Source organism: Giraffa tippelskirchi, chromosome 9 (genome assembly GCF_054371585.1).
Source record: "Giraffa tippelskirchi isolate mGirTip1 chromosome 9, T2T-mGirTip1v1.2.pri, whole genome shotgun sequence".
Taxonomy (NCBI): Eukaryota; Metazoa; Chordata; class Mammalia; order Artiodactyla; family Giraffidae; genus Giraffa; species Giraffa tippelskirchi.
Genome location: NC_137283.1, coordinates 103,824,166 through 103,842,119, shown reverse-complemented (window position 1 = coordinate 103,842,119; position 17,954 = coordinate 103,824,166). Strand labels below are relative to the sequence as shown.

At 38.6% G+C, this 17,954-nt stretch overlaps 1 long non-coding RNA gene across 1 annotated transcript in view; it reads right to left on the bottom strand.

The window, feature by feature from the left end:
* Nucleotides 1-2,089: 2,089 nt before the first annotated feature.
* Nucleotides 2,090-17,954, bottom strand: part of LOC145521252 (uncharacterized) — a 74,050-nt gene continuing 58,185 nt past the window's right edge. The window contains exons 4-8 of the long non-coding RNA XR_014065267.1: nt 14,776-14,846; nt 12,842-12,942; nt 12,092-12,221; nt 2,834-4,519; nt 2,090-2,274 (exon numbers count right to left, since the gene is read on the bottom strand). This is a non-coding gene — a long non-coding RNA (uncharacterized LOC145521252). The remainder of the gene's footprint in view (nt 2,275-2,833; nt 4,520-12,091; nt 12,222-12,841; nt 12,943-14,775; nt 14,847-17,954) is intronic.

The window sequence follows — 17,954 nt, the reverse complement described above, 5'->3', positions numbered from 1 at the left end:
AGATCAAATCCCTTATGAGTATACAGTGGAAGTGACAAATAGATTTAAGGGACTAGACCTGATAGACAGAATGCCTGATGAACTATGGACAGAGGTTCGTGACATTGTACAGGAGACAGGGATCAAGAAAATCCCCATGGAAAAGAAATGCAAAAAAGCAAAATGGCTGTCTGAGGAGGCCTTACAGATAGCTGGGAAGAGAAGAGAAGCGAAAAGCAAAGGAGAAAAGGAAAGATATTCTCATCTGAATGCAGAGTTCCAAAGAATAGCAAGGAGAGATAAGAAAGCCTTCCTCAGCGATCAGTGCAAACAAATAGAGGAAAACAACAGATTGGGAAAGACTAGAGACCTCTTCAAGAAAATTAGAGATACCAAGGGAACATTTCATGCAAAGATAGGCTTGATAAAGGACAGAAATGGTATGGACCTAACAGAAGCAGAAGATATTAAGAAGAGGTGGCAAGAATACACAGAAGAAGTGTACAAAAAAGATCTTCATGACACAGATAATCACGATGGTGTGATCACTCACCTAGAGCCAGACATCCTGGAATGTGAAGTCAAGTGGGCCTTAGAAAGCATCACTACGAACAAAGCTAGTGGAGGTGATGGAATTCCAGTTGAGCTATTTCAAATCCTCAAAGGTGATGCTGTGAAAGTGCTGCACTCGATATGCCAGCAAATTTGGAAAACTCAGCAGTGGCCACAGGACTGGAAAAGGTCAGTCTTCGTTCCAATCCCAAAGAAAGGCAATGCCAAAGAATGCTCAAACTACCGCACAATTGCACTCATCTCACATGCTAGTAAAGTAATGCTCAAAATTCTCCAAGCCAGGCTTCAGCAATACATGAACCGTGAACTTCCAGATGTTCAAGCTGGTTTTAGAAAAGGCAGAGGAACCAGAGATCAAATTGCCAATATTTGCTGGATCATCGAAAAAGCAAGAGAGTTCCAGAAAAATATCTATTTCTGCTTTATTGACTATGCCAAAGCCTTTGACTGTGTGGATCACAATAAACTGTGGAAAATTCTGAAAGAGATGGGAATACCAGACCATCTGACCTGTCTCTTGAGAAACCTGTATGCAGGTCAGGAAGCAACAGTTAGAACTGGACATGGAACAACAGACTGGTTCCAAATAGGAAAAGGAGTACATCAAGGCTGTATATTGTCACCCTGCTTATTTAACTTATATGCAGAGTACATCATGAGAAACGCTGGGCTGGAAGAAACACAAGCTGGAATCAAGATTGCTGGGAAAAATCTCAATAACCTCAGATATGCGGATGACACCACCCTTATGGCAGAGAGTAAAGAAGAACTAAAGAGCCTCTTGATGAAGGTGAAGGAGGAGAGTGAAAAAGTTGGCTTAGAGCTCAACGTTCAGAAAACTAAGATCATGGCATCTGGTCCCATCACTCCATGGGAAATAGATGGGGAAACAGTGGAAACAGTGTCAGACTTTACTTTTTTGGGCTCCAGAATCACTGCTGATGGTGACTGCAGCCATGAAATTAAAAGACGCTTACTCCTTGGAAGGAAGGTTATGGCCAACGTAGATAGCATGTTTAAAAGCAGAGACATTACTTTGCCAACAAAAGTCCGTCTAGTCAAGACTATGGTTTTTCCAGTGGTCATGTATGGATGTGAGAGTTGGACGGTGAAGAAAGCTGAGCGCCACAGAATTGATGCTTTTGAACTGTGGTGTTGGAGAAGACTCTTGAGAGTTTCTTGGACTGCAAGGAGAGCCAATCAATCCATCCTAAAAGAGATCAATCCTGGGTGTTCATTGGAAGGTCTGATGTTGAAGCTGAAGCTCCAATACTTTGGCCACCTCATGCGAAGGGTTGACTCATTGGAAAAGACCCTAATGCTGGGTAGGATTGGGGGCGGGAGGAGAAGGGGACGACAGAGGATGAGATGGTTGGATGGCATCACCCACTCGATGAACATGGATTTGGGTAGACTCCGGGAGTTGGTGATGGACAGAGAGGCCTGGCGTGCTGCAATTCATGGGGTCGCAGAGAGTCGGACACGACTGAGCGACTGAACTGAACTGAAATAGTATAAATTGATCTTACAACTGGTATACTGTTTTCATTTATTTTATTATTTTACTTATTTATTTATTTTTGGCCATGTCTTGTGGCCAATCAGGGATCATACCTGTGCTCCCTGTAGTGGAAGCACAGAATCTTAACCACTGGACCACCAGTGAAGTCCTTTATCTGTTAAATGCTAATTTTTTTTAATAGATGTTTAAGCAAGAGAGTTCTGCAAAAAAAGAAGAAAAGGAAAAAACATTAAAAACAACAGTGAAAGACATTGTTTTAAAATATGTTGTTAGACAAGGTACATTCCTTTTTCATTTTGTTAGGTGATCAACAAGAACAAAATAGAAAAGGCAGGTCATTCTGGAAAAGTGGGCTCCTATCTTTTAAATGGCATATTTTGCCAGATAATCTGGAAGAGGGTGGAGTTAATGACTGATAATGAAATGCAACTGTATGTCATGTGTTGTCTTTAGTGCCTTTGTAATACAAAAACCTACACTGTTTGTATCAGTCAAAGCCAACTGATTAGCTGTAAACAGATTTTTTTACTGTTGATCTTTAGCAACTTATGTAATCTTTCTAACCAGTGCTTATCTTATGTTTAAAAAGGGGAAAGCAGTTCTAGAATATTGTGAAAATTAAATAAGCCATGAAAGAATTTCTAGCATAATGCCTGCCCCAAATAGAGTTTGCTCTAAAATCACTGTGAAAGCAATTTAATGATTCATACTTACTGAAACATTATTTACATTCAACTACGGGTATAAATACTTACTTACTTGTCTTTTTAATTAATGAGATGAATGTTATTTAGAATTGTCCTTTTTTTTTTTTTTTAAGGGAAGAGTAGAGCAGAAGAATAGGCCTGTGATTTGAGAAGTGCTGGAGGATGGCTCTGAGTCGAGTGATCCAGAGCTTAATCCACTTTCCCTGATGAGGTCATCCGTACAATAGAGAAAGCATCTGCTTGTTTGTCAAGTGATCAGATTGAAAGTACCAGGCATTGTCTGTTGAAATATTTCTTTTCACTTGTAGATCTCCAATCTTTGCCTTTATATGCAGCCTGACAAGTGAAGTGGAATGCCAACAGACTTCTCTCAACAAACTAAGAGGGGATAGAGCAGAGAAGAAAAGGAATGTAGTTAGAGAAAGGGTCCAGGACTTCACACAGATGACACCCACTTAGGAAAAACAAACAAACTTTAGCCTCAGCAGAAGCAAGACAAGCCAGAGGGCTTCTCACAGTGAAAAACTGGGATCTATCCCAGGCTGGATCCAATTAATAAAACAAACTAATCCTGATTGGTTCACCCATCTTACCTAGAAACAAAGTCAACTGCTTAGAGTTCACCTAATTGTTCACATGTCATTAAATAATTATCCAAGAGTACCAAGTACATCAAAACCATCTTTAATGTGTGTAAATGTATAATAATTTTAAAAAAAACAATAACTGGCAAGGGGTTTCCCTGGTGGCTCAGTGGTAAAGAATCTGCCTGCCAATGCAGCGGCCACTGGTTCAATACCTGATCAGGGAAGATCCCACATGCCTCAGAACAACTAAGCCTGTATGCCACAACTATTGAGCCCGGTGCTCTCGAGTCCAGGGACCACAACAAGAGAAGCCACTGCAATGAGAAGCCCAACCACCGCAACTAGAGAGTAGCCCCCACTCACCACAACTAGAGAAAAGCCCACGGAGCAATGAAGACCCAGCACAGCCAAAAATTAAAAAAAAACAACACAGTAACCAGCAAGATTGTTGATATATTATCCATACTTCCTCAGTTAACTGCCACTGCTTCCCCCATACCAGGGCCTTCCCTGGTGGCTCAGATGGTAAAGATTCTGTCTGCAATTCAGGAAACTTGGGTTCAATCCCTGGGTCAGTAAGATTCCCTGGAGTAGAGAATGGCTTCCCACTCCAGTCCTCTTGCCTGGAGAATTCCATGGACAGAGGAACCTGGCAGGCTACAGTCCATGGGGTTGAAGAGTAGGGCACTACTGAGCAACTAACACTTCCACTTTCCCACAAACTATTTCCCCAACTCTGCCACTAGCATTAGAAAACAACTAGCTGTCTCTTTCAGCTACAAAATTCTCATAAGCATTGCCTGCCTTTCGCCAGGTCTTTATTTTTTTGGCCTTGGCTCTCCCTTCCCCTACTTTTAAGCAAGCAAAGGGATTCAGTAGAGCACAGAGCACTGAAAAGAATCCATGAACGCTGTGTGACCTTAAACACATCAGAAAATGCTCATCTGAAAAATATGTATAATTCCTGCATTAATCCATGCAAATTGTTTAGAATAGGACAGCACAAGACAGGTGCTGTTTCAATTGGGGAATCACACATCCCTCTTTCCTTGAGCTGGTCCCATTTATGATTGTTGTCTCAACTTCCCAATTAGTTTGCCACTTGTCATTCTCAGAGGGTCCTGGTTTGGATGACATTTCATGTGTTCAACCTGTGTGAAAATGGTGATTATTGTTATCAGTAAACTAAAAATTTTTAGTAGTTTATTCTTGATGGCAAATGGTAAAGTTGCTATTATTAGTAGTAGTAAATTGTAATCACTTTTAGTAGGTTACTCTTGACTACAAATGCACATATATGTTGAGATATTACTACATGTTGAGATATTCCAGAATCATTATAGTGATAAAAAGAACTAATTCTTACACATTTACTTGCTGTATGATTTGAAGAAAGTTATCTCAACTTTCTTAAACTCAAATCCTCTACGGTAAAACCAGATAATATATAGTCTCTGAACTCAACAGCTGTAAGAATCCAATAACATAGTATATATGAAAATACTTTGTCAATTACAGCACTTGATACAAATGAAACATAATTCTTAGACTAAAAATTGAATTAAAATATCATGTTTCCATAAACGCCATATTTAGAAGATGGTTTAATATTTCCACAAGGTTTCTATGTAGCTGGGCCTTCCCAAGTGGCTCTGTGGTCAAGAATCTGCCTGGAATGCAGGAGACACAGGTTCAGTCCTTGGGTCAGGAAGATCCCCTTAAGGAGGAAGTAGCAACCCACTCCAGTTTTCTTGCTGGGATAATCCCATGGACAGAGAAGCCTGGCGGGCTACAGTCTCTGGAGTTGCAAAGAGTTAGACTTGACTGAGCAACTAAGCATGCATGCTTACACACCGCTATGTACCTAGCAGTATAGACGTACTACTGGATTTACAATCCTTTTTTTAAAAAGTATTACAAGATCAAAATGACCTGTTTGTTCAACCATGCACTAAAACCTCTCTTAGTACTTCCTACTTCTTGATTTGCTTTGGGTGCTTGAATAGGCACAACAGAATCAGTCAAGTGCGTGGTTTCAAGTCTTTGCCATTAATGACCTGAAAAGCATTAAGCAAATCCCTTAATGAATCTGGGTCTCAATGGGGTAATGTTGTTGCCTATTTTAACAAAATTATGAGCTATAAGTAAGATCATGATTATAGAAGTCTTAGCACACACACAAAATAAGTCTCAGCACAGTGACCTTGCTGTGCCTGATATACAGGAAAATCTGAATGTTAGCTATTGAATGAATTCTTTTTAATTTTTATTTTACATTGGAATATAGTTGATTTACAGTGTTGTGTTAGTTTCAGTTGTACAGCAAAGTGATTCAGTTTATTGTATGTAATTTTAGCATACTGTTGTACGTAGTTCTTAGCAAAGCACTGAAGTCAGTTCAGTCTCTCTATTTTAGAATGCATTTTATCATTGTGGAGTAGGAGGAGGTCAATAAGCAGATGACTTAGTTCCTGATCCTAAAAAAATTCTAAATTGTATCTTAAGGTTGGTAAGAGGGCAGCTGTTAACTGAGGTCAGCAAATGTTTAACAATTGCTATGTGCAAAACACTGTTAGGCACAGTGAAATATAAGAAAATGAGTAAAAGCTCAATCAAAATTATAATACTGAGGTCTCATGGAGATAAGCCCATGGACACTGACCTTTTGGACTCACTCTGAAGGTCAGGACAGGTAGGGGGAAGGCAAGAACAATCTAGGTGGGGCTGAAGAAAGAAATAAGAATTTATTTCCAGACATTTAGCTGACTGTTGGAGTTAAAGTGCATAAATGAACTATTGGTGTGAAATTTAAAAACAAGACAATCAATTTTTAAAGTCTCTGTAACAACCATGCTCAAAATAATCTACAAAATAGTTACAATTCACTTACTAAATTTACTGTGTCATGGTTAGCTGGTATTGGGGGTTTTAGACGTCAAAGGCATTGGGACCATACTGAACCTTTGAAAATCATTTCAAGTAGTATGATCCCGCTTTTTATATTAGGTTTTACTTGTATAAGCCCAAATTATAATTATGATACCTAATTGCCTTTTCCTCTCTCACTGATAGAACAGAAGATGCCTTGAAAAGTGTCTTTCAGTTCTAAGATTTGGGTTCTTCACTTTTCGGAATGTCAGAGATCTTTGCGGGGTAAGGAACAAAGAAAGGTTGCAGGTGTAGAAAATGCAGATGTGGAGAGGGGAAAAACTAGTGTTTAATATCCTCTGGTTTGTATGGGGCTGTGCCAACATTTGCAGTGGTACTGAACCCTGCTAAGCAAATAATATTTACTCCAAAAGGCACTTTGGAAGAGAGAACCAGAGCAACATCCTCCTACTATAGCTCCTGCTCCTTCCTCCAGCAACTCTGCAACATGGAGGAATACAGTTGGTCCCCTCATCCAAGGATACTGCATTTGGTTGAATGTGTGGATCCAGAGGGCCAACCGCAGTACACCCTTTTACTTAAGGGACTGGAACATCTGTGGATTTTGTTATCCACAGGAAGTCCTGAAACCAGTTCCCCACCCCCACCCCCTGCACATACCTATATACACACTATATAGTCTGTGACATTTCTCTCTCAGTTTCAGTGGCCTGCACATTCAACTGTGGTGACACTGATTGCCACTGTCTTTTTCTCCACTCTATTATGTTTCCCTTCATGCAAAGGGGAAGCTAGAGACATCCCTCCCTGACTAAATGGCCTCTATATCTAGAAAAACATGGAACTACTATAAGGAGAGAATAAAGACCCCAGTGTGTCTCTATTTCTGTATCTACTTTTTTTCTAAAATCTGAAATATACACTCTGTGGGCCTAGACATTCCAACATCAGAGTTAGGTTCTATAATTTTGCATCACTCTATTACCCACCAAAGAATTCAAATTTAACATAGTTTGCAGCTTAAAAGTGGCATAAAATAAAATTTCAGAAAATGTCATGGCAACACATCAAAGATTTAATGTCAGGTTCCCTTATGTTCATTGCATTGCAAAAGGCAACCACCAATTATGCAACTTTAGAATGATATTTTACTTTGTAATTAAAAACCAGGTTCCTTGTATTTGGTATTTGTAGAGCATATGTGCAAAGCAATTGCTCCTTGGGAAGGAAAGATGATATGAACTTTGAAAGACCTCTGCCTGCAAGGCTGTTGTAAATAAGCTGTTCTCCTTTGTTAGCATGGAGCACCTAACACTTAGACGTGTTATCACGGAATCACCAAAGAGCAGGCAAGTGTAAGCCCCTTGTTCAAAACCTGGGGTAAATTTTATAAGACCGTTTCTTTGTTTAATATGACAAATACTGCCTTCGTTTAATTACAATATTGAGAACTTCATCTGATATGGTCTTGGCCTTTGTTTTTCAATCCTAAATCAACATTATTGGACTATTTGAATATAACTTGAAAAATAGTGTACCAATTGATCTGATGCTGAGGAAAAGGAGGTATCTGTAAAATTGCCTAAGTACACCACCTTGTTTATGGTCTCTTGTTTCTCTTTTAGCTGTAGAGCTCCAACAATGAGAGATATACATTTAATAAAGTCTCTTCACTTGAAGTCCATTCATCTTGGTGAACTTCTCCTGTATGCTGATATGGTAGGCATCCCTTATTCTGATACAATACACTTCAACGTGCCTAAATAAATATGAGTACTACAAAGATATCTGGTGGCTCAGATAGTAAAGAATCTGACTGAAATGCAGGAGACCTAGGTTCAATCTCTGGGTCAGGAAGATCTCCTGGAGAAGAAAACGGCAACCCACACCAGTATTCTTGCCTGGAAAATCCCATGGGCAGAAGACCCTGGCAGGCTACAGTCCATGGGGTTGCAAAGTCAGACACGACTGAGTGACTAACACTTTCCACAAAGATTTAAGTATTACTTCATTTTATTTTCAACCAGTGGAGTAAACACTCTATATATCATATAAAGGTCCAGTAAGTTAAGGCACAATCATAAATAGAGGCATCTAAGCAAAGGAAATACTTTAATTGGTATACTAATAAAACCTCAACTATGTAGACAGCAAATTTTTTTCGTATTACAAATCTTTCCCTCTGTAAATGCCAAATCGTTTTGATATTTTAACAATTTTAAATGGAATTCATTCTTAAACATATTACACAACTTTCTACATGACATGAGTTTGAGCAAGCTCCGGGAGATGGCAAAGAACAGGGAAGCCCGGCATGCTGCAGTCCATAGGGCTGCAGAGTGAGACATGACTGAGCTACAGAACAACAACTACTACCTTAAATATGGAATATTGACCACAAGAAACATTTTTTCAAAATGCCTTGAGGCCACTTTGAGCATCAATTATAATATCACACTCTAATATAAAAATGACCTCAAAACCTAAAGAACTCTTTTCTCTGTTATTAAATGACTCCAGGCAATTGTTTTCAACTTACTGTAGCATTTTATAGTTTGCAATTCCCTGCAAGTCAGTGAGTGCTTAAATTTTCCTTCTGAATCTGGTCATTGTGCATGGGAGGAGTAAAATGTGCCCTCTTTTTATTACTGTTTCTCTGCTTTGAACTTAGGAACTATACCAAGAAAAGTTGTTGGTACTCCATACAAACCATGAGTACACAAACACCAGCTGAGGACTCAGACATGTCTGCCAACAAAGCTTTGAGCTTTCTTATGTGGACTTTGTAATATATGTGTTGTCTATTCAGAGGTTTTCATATAGCTCAAGTCCTGCACTATTATATCAAGTAGGAGAGCTGATGATTCACTGAATTCTCCATCACAAGGGTATCACTCTGCTATAACTGATTCAAACTTCATAGAAGGTGGGTATTGATTTGTTATTTATTTATTACTGATTCCTAGGAAAGAGCTTTAATAAAACATATTCAGTTATTCTACTTAAAATAACAATATTTTAAGCAGTAAACAAAACAAAGTCAGGAAAAACTTCAAATGATAGGTGATTCTGAAAAATTCACCCTTGGTTGGTAATATACTAAACTTTAAACATGTGACATAGGATAGAATTTAAAAAACAAGCCTAACTACTTTACAGCCTATCCATGGTGCTGCAATAAAAGAAGTGTAAGATTCAACTTACAACATAGTCCCACAGCACAGACTCTAAATGTGATGTTTAAGCAAAACTCTACTCTTGGACTAGAATTTTATTCAAGTTTGTACACTGTAATATTAAGAATCCAGCACTGTACAAACACAATGCTAGATTTCAAACAGCATGAAGCAGATGATTAAAACTGGAGGAAGAGAGTGTTGACTCTCAGTTTATATTGTACATTTATATATAGCTTAACTTTTTAAAATAACATGTGTGTGAATATATAAATGCAATTGTTTTTAGTAAAATTCTTTTCACCACAAATAAAAATCACAAAAACTCTCAATTTCATTTCAAACAAAATTTCACTTTACTCTGTTGAATGACTCATATAAATCAGAATTTCTGCTACTTACTTATTCCTTAAAATTTATTCAGGTTGGGTGTTGTTTTATTTAGCTAGGGCTGCTGAACAAAGTACCACAAACTGAGTACTTTAACAACAGGAATTTTTTATCTCCCCATTCCAGAGGCTAGAAATCCAAAAACAAGATGTTGACAGGGTTGTTTTTTTCTGAGGGGTATGAGGGAAAGATCAGTTCCAAGCCTTGCTCCTTGGCCTTTTTCATGTTCACATGATATTCGCCCTGTATATGTCTTTGTTTCCAAATTCCCCCTTTTATAGGAACACCAGTTATACTGGATTAACTGCCCACTCTAAAGACCTTGAACCCGATTACACTTTGTAAAGATCCCATCTCCACATAAAATAATATCCAGAGGTGCTAGGCATTAGGACTTCAACAGACAAATTTTGGTGGCACTCATTCAACTTACAACAGGTGTCGACAATTTAATAGCCCTCATGGAACCTGATTCCTCCAGTTCCTTTTTTCTTTCTCGAGACAGCTTTGGCTATTTGGGGTCTTTTGCGCAGATCTGGTCAATCAGACAATTTTCTGAAGCGGTTTTGTTCCCACTGCCTCCCCAGCCCCACTGTGACATCACCTCTGTCTTCCTCTCAGATTCTGCTCTCAATTCCAGCAAAGGTGGAGGCAGCCACAGATCACCCCTGCCATCAAGCAAGTCCTGTGACAACTCCATTTTCATAGTCCTTTCTTTGTTCTCAGGGAAGTAATTCAAAGAGTAGCTGAAAAATATCTATGAAGACAGAAATTTTCCTGAAAGTTGAGAGTCCTGCCTACACACTTCCTACACAGACAAAATCGGCATTTAATTTTTTCCTTAGAGGATACATTATTGCTTGAAAACTCATTTTGTTAGTGCTGGCACAACAGCATATTAAACCATGTTAAAACCAAAAAAAAAAAAAAAAAAACACATGCAGATACTGAGGCTGGGAGACTCATTTTACCTAGTTCTGAGTGAATGTTTTTATGATGAAAGTGTGTATCTTAGGGTAACATCCATTAATATCTTCCCGATCCCTATTTTCTGAAGTTCTTACACTAAAATATCTGAGATTTCCAATATTTCTTATTTTAAAAGAAAATTTCAAAAATAATTGTCCTTATAGAATCATAAAAAGGATCTTTAGCAACTAGCCATTGTAAATGACTTCAATTCCCAGATCAGGAAACTGAACCCAAAGGCTTGATGCTGCTACTACTGCTAAGTCACCTCAGTCGTGTCCGACTCTGTGCGACCCCATAGATGGCAGCCCAGCAGGCTCCGCCATCCCTGGGATTCTCCAGGCAAGAACACTGGAGTGGGTTGCCATTTCCTTCTCCAATGCATGAAAGTGAAAAGTGAAAGTGAAGTCACTCAGTCGTGTCCGACTCTTAGCGACCCCATGGACTGCAGCCTACCAGGCTCCTCCATCCATGGGATTTTCCAGGCAAGAGTACTGGAGTGGGGTGCCATTGCCTTCTCCAAAGGCTTGATGATGCCAAGTTAATCACCAGCAGAAAATGGTCTTCATTAGAGGGAAGATCCGCCAGGTTCTATGCATGCTTTCACAATACTTACAATAAGAAGGAAACATTATAGAATCTTTACAAAAATAATTAATTTGTGGGGAAAAATAACCACTACCCTGGTAGCTCACCCTGCAAAGGAGACCCTGGTTTGATTTCTGGTTCGGGAAGATCCCCTGAGAAGGTATAGACTACCAACTTCAGTATACAAGGACTTCCTTGGTGGCTCAGATGGTAAAGAATCTGCCTGCAGTACAGGAGATCTGGGTTTGATCCCTGCATTGGAAAGATCCCCTGGAGGAGGGCATGGCAATCCACTCCAATATTCTTGCCTGAAGAATCCCCATGGACAGAAAGGCCTGGTGGGCTACAGTCCATGGAGTTGCAAAGAGTCGGACATGACTGAGCAACTAAGCACACAGCACATATACCTAAAATCTGGAATGTATTGGTTAGTTTTAAATAGTTCTGGTGTAAGAGGAAGATGGAATTTACTGCCAATAAGTGCACATTTTATACTGAGTTTGCCCATGAGAACAGAAGATTACCACAGAACTATAGAATATAAAATAATGATATATTTTGAAAAGCAATTTTCTTCCAATTAAAAAATAAATTAGAAAGCTAATACAGACCACATAAATCAACTAAAGAGAGAGCTCCTATTTTTAATACAATATTTTCATCAGCTTTCTATATAGTATATTTTAAATGTTTTTTCAAATATCTACTCACTTTGATATTCTGTTCTTCAATTTGTAAATCATATTCTTCCTGTCAAACCTGTCATTCACACCAAATCTAGAATGGGATGTCTGGCTCTTTTTCCACACATTTGGGATGTCCCTTGTTGAGTGAATTAGCACTGATAATGGTAAAAACAAACAAACAAAATACATACAGTATATACATGATCATTTGATCCTGACTACATGTATAATTAATTTGGGAGCAGAAAGGTGATTAAATCCACAAGACTCTTATTTTGAAACTTTTAATTTTTTCAGAATTTCAGGAAATCGTTCTAGTAATTCCTAAATAGATTAAGCTTTTAGCTACTGAAATTTATTTTAGAAGTAGCAATACCTAGACTTAAACAAAATGGAAAGTTAACGCAGTGATTTTCTAAAGTTAGAGGAACAAGAACTTTGAAATAATGAAGACATCAGAGGGACTTAAATGAAATCCCTTTCTGTTTCAAACTTAATAGCTGATAATCTTTCTAATATTTTCTAATAGATTTCCTACTTTAGCAAACAGAGTAAAAATTGCTGCTTTAATCCCTTTTATGACTGAAAATGTTACAGTGCCTTAGAGTCATTGATGACAATTACAATTAACTGGTTGTGCAGATATAAGTGGGAAAATATGACATACTGATATTAATCTACATTGATCCTAAGAAATATCATGCAATTATTCTGTTGCCTTTTAAAGTCTTTGAAATGAGCTGCTTTTTCTTGTTTGAATTTTAGATCTACTCACAGACTCTTAGCAGAAGTATGGTGAGGTCACATTCTTTTCTCAACTGGATCACCATGCAGCCTGCCCATTTCTATGATTTGTCTTTCTTCTTGTAGAGAAATCTTAAGAAAGCAAATATGGTTCCTTACAATTTCACTTTACTGAATTCAAGTTAATTAAGGGTTTCTAAATTAAGGTAACACACACATGAAATAAAAGGCTTCTTTCTTGATTCATCTAGTTGAATTCTATTATGCAATTACCTATATTTATTATTCAAGTCCTTTATATATATATATATATAAAGACTTCCCTGATGCCTCAGCTGGTAAAGAATACACCTGCAATGTGGGAGACCTGGGTTCGATCCCTGAGTTGGGAAGATCCCCTGGAGAAGGGAATGGCTACCCACTCCAGTATTCTGGCCTGGAAAATTCCATGGACTGTACAGTCCATGAGGTTACAAAGAGTCCGACATAACAGACTTTCACTCACTCACTTATATAAAAAAAGGACAGAGCATTCCTTTAAGTTCTGGATATTTCCCTCATGGTTTTCCTTTGAATATTAATAGTTTCAAGAATAACTATTTTTTCAGATATTAGAAATAACCTTTTATGTATTTTGAGATCTAAGAAAGTCTAAGTTTATGGAAGGTTAAGATATTAAAGGAAAGAATACTTGAAATAAGCAAGCTGTCAAAACAGTTTCATCCCATAGAGATCTACAACCTAACCAGTTTTATTGTGATGGAATTTCATATACATATTAATACATTCATACACACATATACATATGTGTATACATGTATACATGCATTGATTTGATGGGGTTAGTCCTGAGCACAATCTAAGAAAACAGTGCCCATAAAACACCTCAGAATAGCAGTAGAGGAACCACCATGTTGAGTGAGAGGTTTCTAGCATATTGTGACAAGAGTACTCTGACTTACTGACAATAGTATTTAGCTACAATTGGAGAACAAAAAATGCCTCTTAAAAGATAAATATGTAAGGTAAATGACCACTAGTTTCATTCGCCTGCCACAGAGAGGACAGGGCTTGCCTATTTATCGCTCCTGTTGATGGTAGGCTCCACTGACTACAATTAGTGGATGCAGTTACCCTGCTGGAAGAAATGCACTCTCTTGTCTGCTAGTGCTTGCACGATGAGTCCCAGGAGCAGGCACTGTGGTTCCACCAGAGGCATGTTGGTAGTGTCAGCCACTCCAGGGCCAGGAATACATTTTCAGGCCTTGTCTTGAGCTTGGTCAGCAAGCTCCACACTCCTGCCATTATTATTTTCTCTCTGGTCCTGCTCCACTTGTGTTCAGCCTCATAGGTTTTCAAATACTAAAAGATTTCATTAATGAACATAATCATAAGTATATTTCAAATACTAAACGATATCAGTCCTCTCCCAAATCAAATGTTACTCAATGTCATTAATAATCCCAATGAAAATTCTCAGCCACAGAAAATTCATAGTGTAATCAAGACCTTAGAAGGGTTGTGTGTTAGTCACTCAGTCGTGTCCGACTCTCTGTGACCCCATGGACTGCAGCCCACAGGGTAAAATAATATCTTCTCTGCTTAGTTGCAAAGAAATATTATTTGACACAGACTCAAATATTTCTTTTGTTATTTACATTCATGACTTTCCACTGGCTCAACTTTTCATTGCAAACCTGTGCCAAGAACATGGTTATATGCCCTCTAGGTGAAGAATTTTAGGCATATTCTGTAACTTTGCTCAATCCGATTCTTCTGCCATCATGTTCCCGAAACCCATCCCTGTCTGCTAGTCATAACCTGACTTGTCACATCAAATCTTCTCTTAGAGCTATCTGTTTACATATTATTCTCCCCTACAAGACTAACAACTCCTTAAGATAGAAACAGTCTTCCTTACTCTTGTACCTTCTAAGTCTTATATTAGTATACTGCTCTACTGACCTTCAGGGATGCTGTGGAAATCATGGAAGGTACGGATGTGAAAATATTTTGAAAATGGGAAGAAAATCTCACTGCAAAAGTAAGACACAATATTAATCTATAGATAATAAACAATGCAAACTGCTTTCTTTGAACAATGTTTAATTTTTAAGGATGATTTAAGTTAGTTATTATAGCCCTGTATTGATGACTTAAATATATTAATCAGTATACAAAACAGAATGAACATTTCTACAAACCTTTCTAAAAAACTATACGTGTCACAGATTGAAGACACAGAACTGACGTAGGATATTATGTACTGGTTCATGTTATATGAATCTGAATAAACAAAATTAGTCAACTAGTAGCATGTTAACTAGCCAACAGGTTTGTGACAATATGGGGAGAAACCAGCTGTCCGTGCATGCTCAAGTCGCTTTAGTCACATCTGACTCTTTGTGACCCTGTGCACTATGGCCTGAAAGACTCCTCTGTCCACAGGATGCTCTAGGCAAGAACATTGGAGTGGGTTACCATATCCTCCTCCAGGGGATCTTCCCGACTCAAGGATTGAACCTGGGTCTCCTGCATTACAGGCAGATTCTTTACTACTGAGCCACAGGGGAAGCCCAGAGAAACCAGCTGTGATAGTTAATTTTATGTGTTAACTTGCCTAGCCACAGGCTGCCCAAATTAAACATTACTTCAGGTATGTGTCTGAGGGTAGTTTCTGGATGAGAGCAGCATTTTAATTAACAGACTCAGCAAAGTTGATTACCCTCCCCAATGTGGGTGGGCATCATCGAATCCATCGAGGGCCAAAGGCACAGGATAGAGGAATTGCCCCTTTTTTCTGCCTTAGTGATTGAGCTGGGACACTTCATCTCATCTTCTCTAGCCCTTAGACTGGGCTTTATACCATCTGTTCCCCTGGTTCTCAGGACTTCAGATTCAGCCTAAATTATACCACTGGCTTTCCAGGGTCTCCCGCTCCCAGATAGTAAATCACAGAGCTCCCCAGCCTCCATAATAATGTGAGCCAATTCCTCATAATAAAAACCTCTCTTCCTTCCTCTCTCTCTCTTGCTCTTGCTCTCTGAGTTTTTCAATCAACACTAAGCTAGGTGCTTCTATGAAGGGATTTTGCAAATACAATTAAAGTCCCAAGTCAGTTGACTTCAAATTAATCCAAAGAGAGATTACCCCTAGGGGACCTGGCTTCATCAGTTGGAAGGCCTTTAAAAGAAAACTTACGACTTCACTGAGCTAAAAGACTTCAAAACAGCAGCTGGCAGTCCAATTCCTCTCCCTTCCCCCAGATCTTCCTTCCTGAGTGCCTGCTGCCTACAGACAAGCTTGAGCCTGTGCTTGCAGGGCTCCAACCTGCTCATGACCTCTCCTTCCTGCCTGCCTGTATTGTGAACTTCAGGCTTGCTAGTGACCACCATGAGAGCATATGTAGGTCAGTTTTTCATAATAAATACACCCACACATCTTATACACACACACACACACACACACACGTATGTATACACACATGTATGTATACACACACATGTATTCCCTTGTTTTCTGTTTCTCTGGGTCAACCCTGACATGCAGCAAGTGTTCAATGAATACTTGTCAAAAGAAAAAAATAAATATAATAGAAAACTAGAAGAATATTCTACTACTTATCTACTGTATAATGAATCATGCTAAAACTTAAGGGCTTAAAAGCAAAAATCACTTATTATCTCTCACACTTTTTATAGGCCAGGAATTTGAGAGGAGCAGAGTTTGCAGTTCTTACCTAGGTTCTCTCATGAGGCTGCAAGCACATGTTAGCCAGGACTATAGTTATCTGACTGATCAGGGTTGGAGGAGCCACTGCTAAGGTGGCTCACTCCTGTGTCTGGCAAGTTGATGTTGGCTATTGGAGGGAGGGTTTAGTTCCTCTCCCTCTGGGCCTCTCTAGGGATGCCTGAGTATCTCGACACATGGTGACTGGATTCTCAAGAGAACAAAACAGCAGCTGTGGTTTCTTTAATGGTGTAGTCTCAGAATTCACACACAGTCACTTTCAAGTGATTTTAATGCTCACACTGACCAGTCTGATTCCACAGGGTAGGAGGCGACACAAGGATGTGACTGTTGGGAGGTGAGAATTGTTAGATGCCATCTTGGAGGCCAGAAACAAATACATAGCAAAACAATAACATCAGATATCTCTGGATATTAGGATAAAGTGTATTCTTTTCTTCTTTGTGCTTTTCTGTTTTTTCTAAAATCTCTACACTGAACAAAATTTTTTAAATTTATTTTTATTTTTGGTTAGGCTGGGCAGCTTGCAGGATCTTAGTTCCTTGACCAGGGATAGAACCCATGACCCCTTCAGTGGAAGCCCAGAGTCCTAACCACTGGACCAGCAGGGAAGTCCCATACAAATGTTACTTTTAAATCAGAGAAAAATATGTGCTTTATCTATGGGCTTCCCTTGTGGCTTAGCTGGTAAAGAATCCACCTGCAATGTAGGAGACCTGGGTTCGATCCCTGGGTTGGGAAGATCCCCTGGAAAAGGAAATGGCTACCCACTGCAGTATTCTGGCCTGGAGAATTCCACGGACTCTATAGCTCATGGGGTCACAAAGAGTCGGACACGACTGAGCAACTTTCACTTTCACACTTCTCATGTATATACACACATACATATATGTTTATTTGTGTGCAGGCACATTTATTTTAGAGAAACTGGTCACCATCAGGTCACCATCTATACTGAGAAGGCAGGTAAAATAAGTTTTCTAAATTCTTCTTATAATTAGGACTGAATTTCCATAGGTCTAAATGTAAAATTTCATTCATTATAATGTAATTAAATCAATTCAATTGGAAGAGAATTTACCTGGTTGTGTTTTAGAAAATTAAAGTGTTGAAGTAAAAAAAAAAGTTTCAAACATAAACTCATATTTTAAAGTATGGCGTATTTTAACAATAATATCATTGGTACTCACATAATCGGATGACAATATAATTAAGAAAATACTTGGGTAGTGGATATGGGAAATGGAGATGGAAACACTTATTTAGAAGCTACACACTAATTTTCAAGTCTACAAAGATGTTAAAAATAATCACCAGTTAAAATAAGCTACATGAAAATTTCTTTTACTTTGAGAACTTTCATTGTTTCATCTTGAATCAATTTTTTGAGTTTG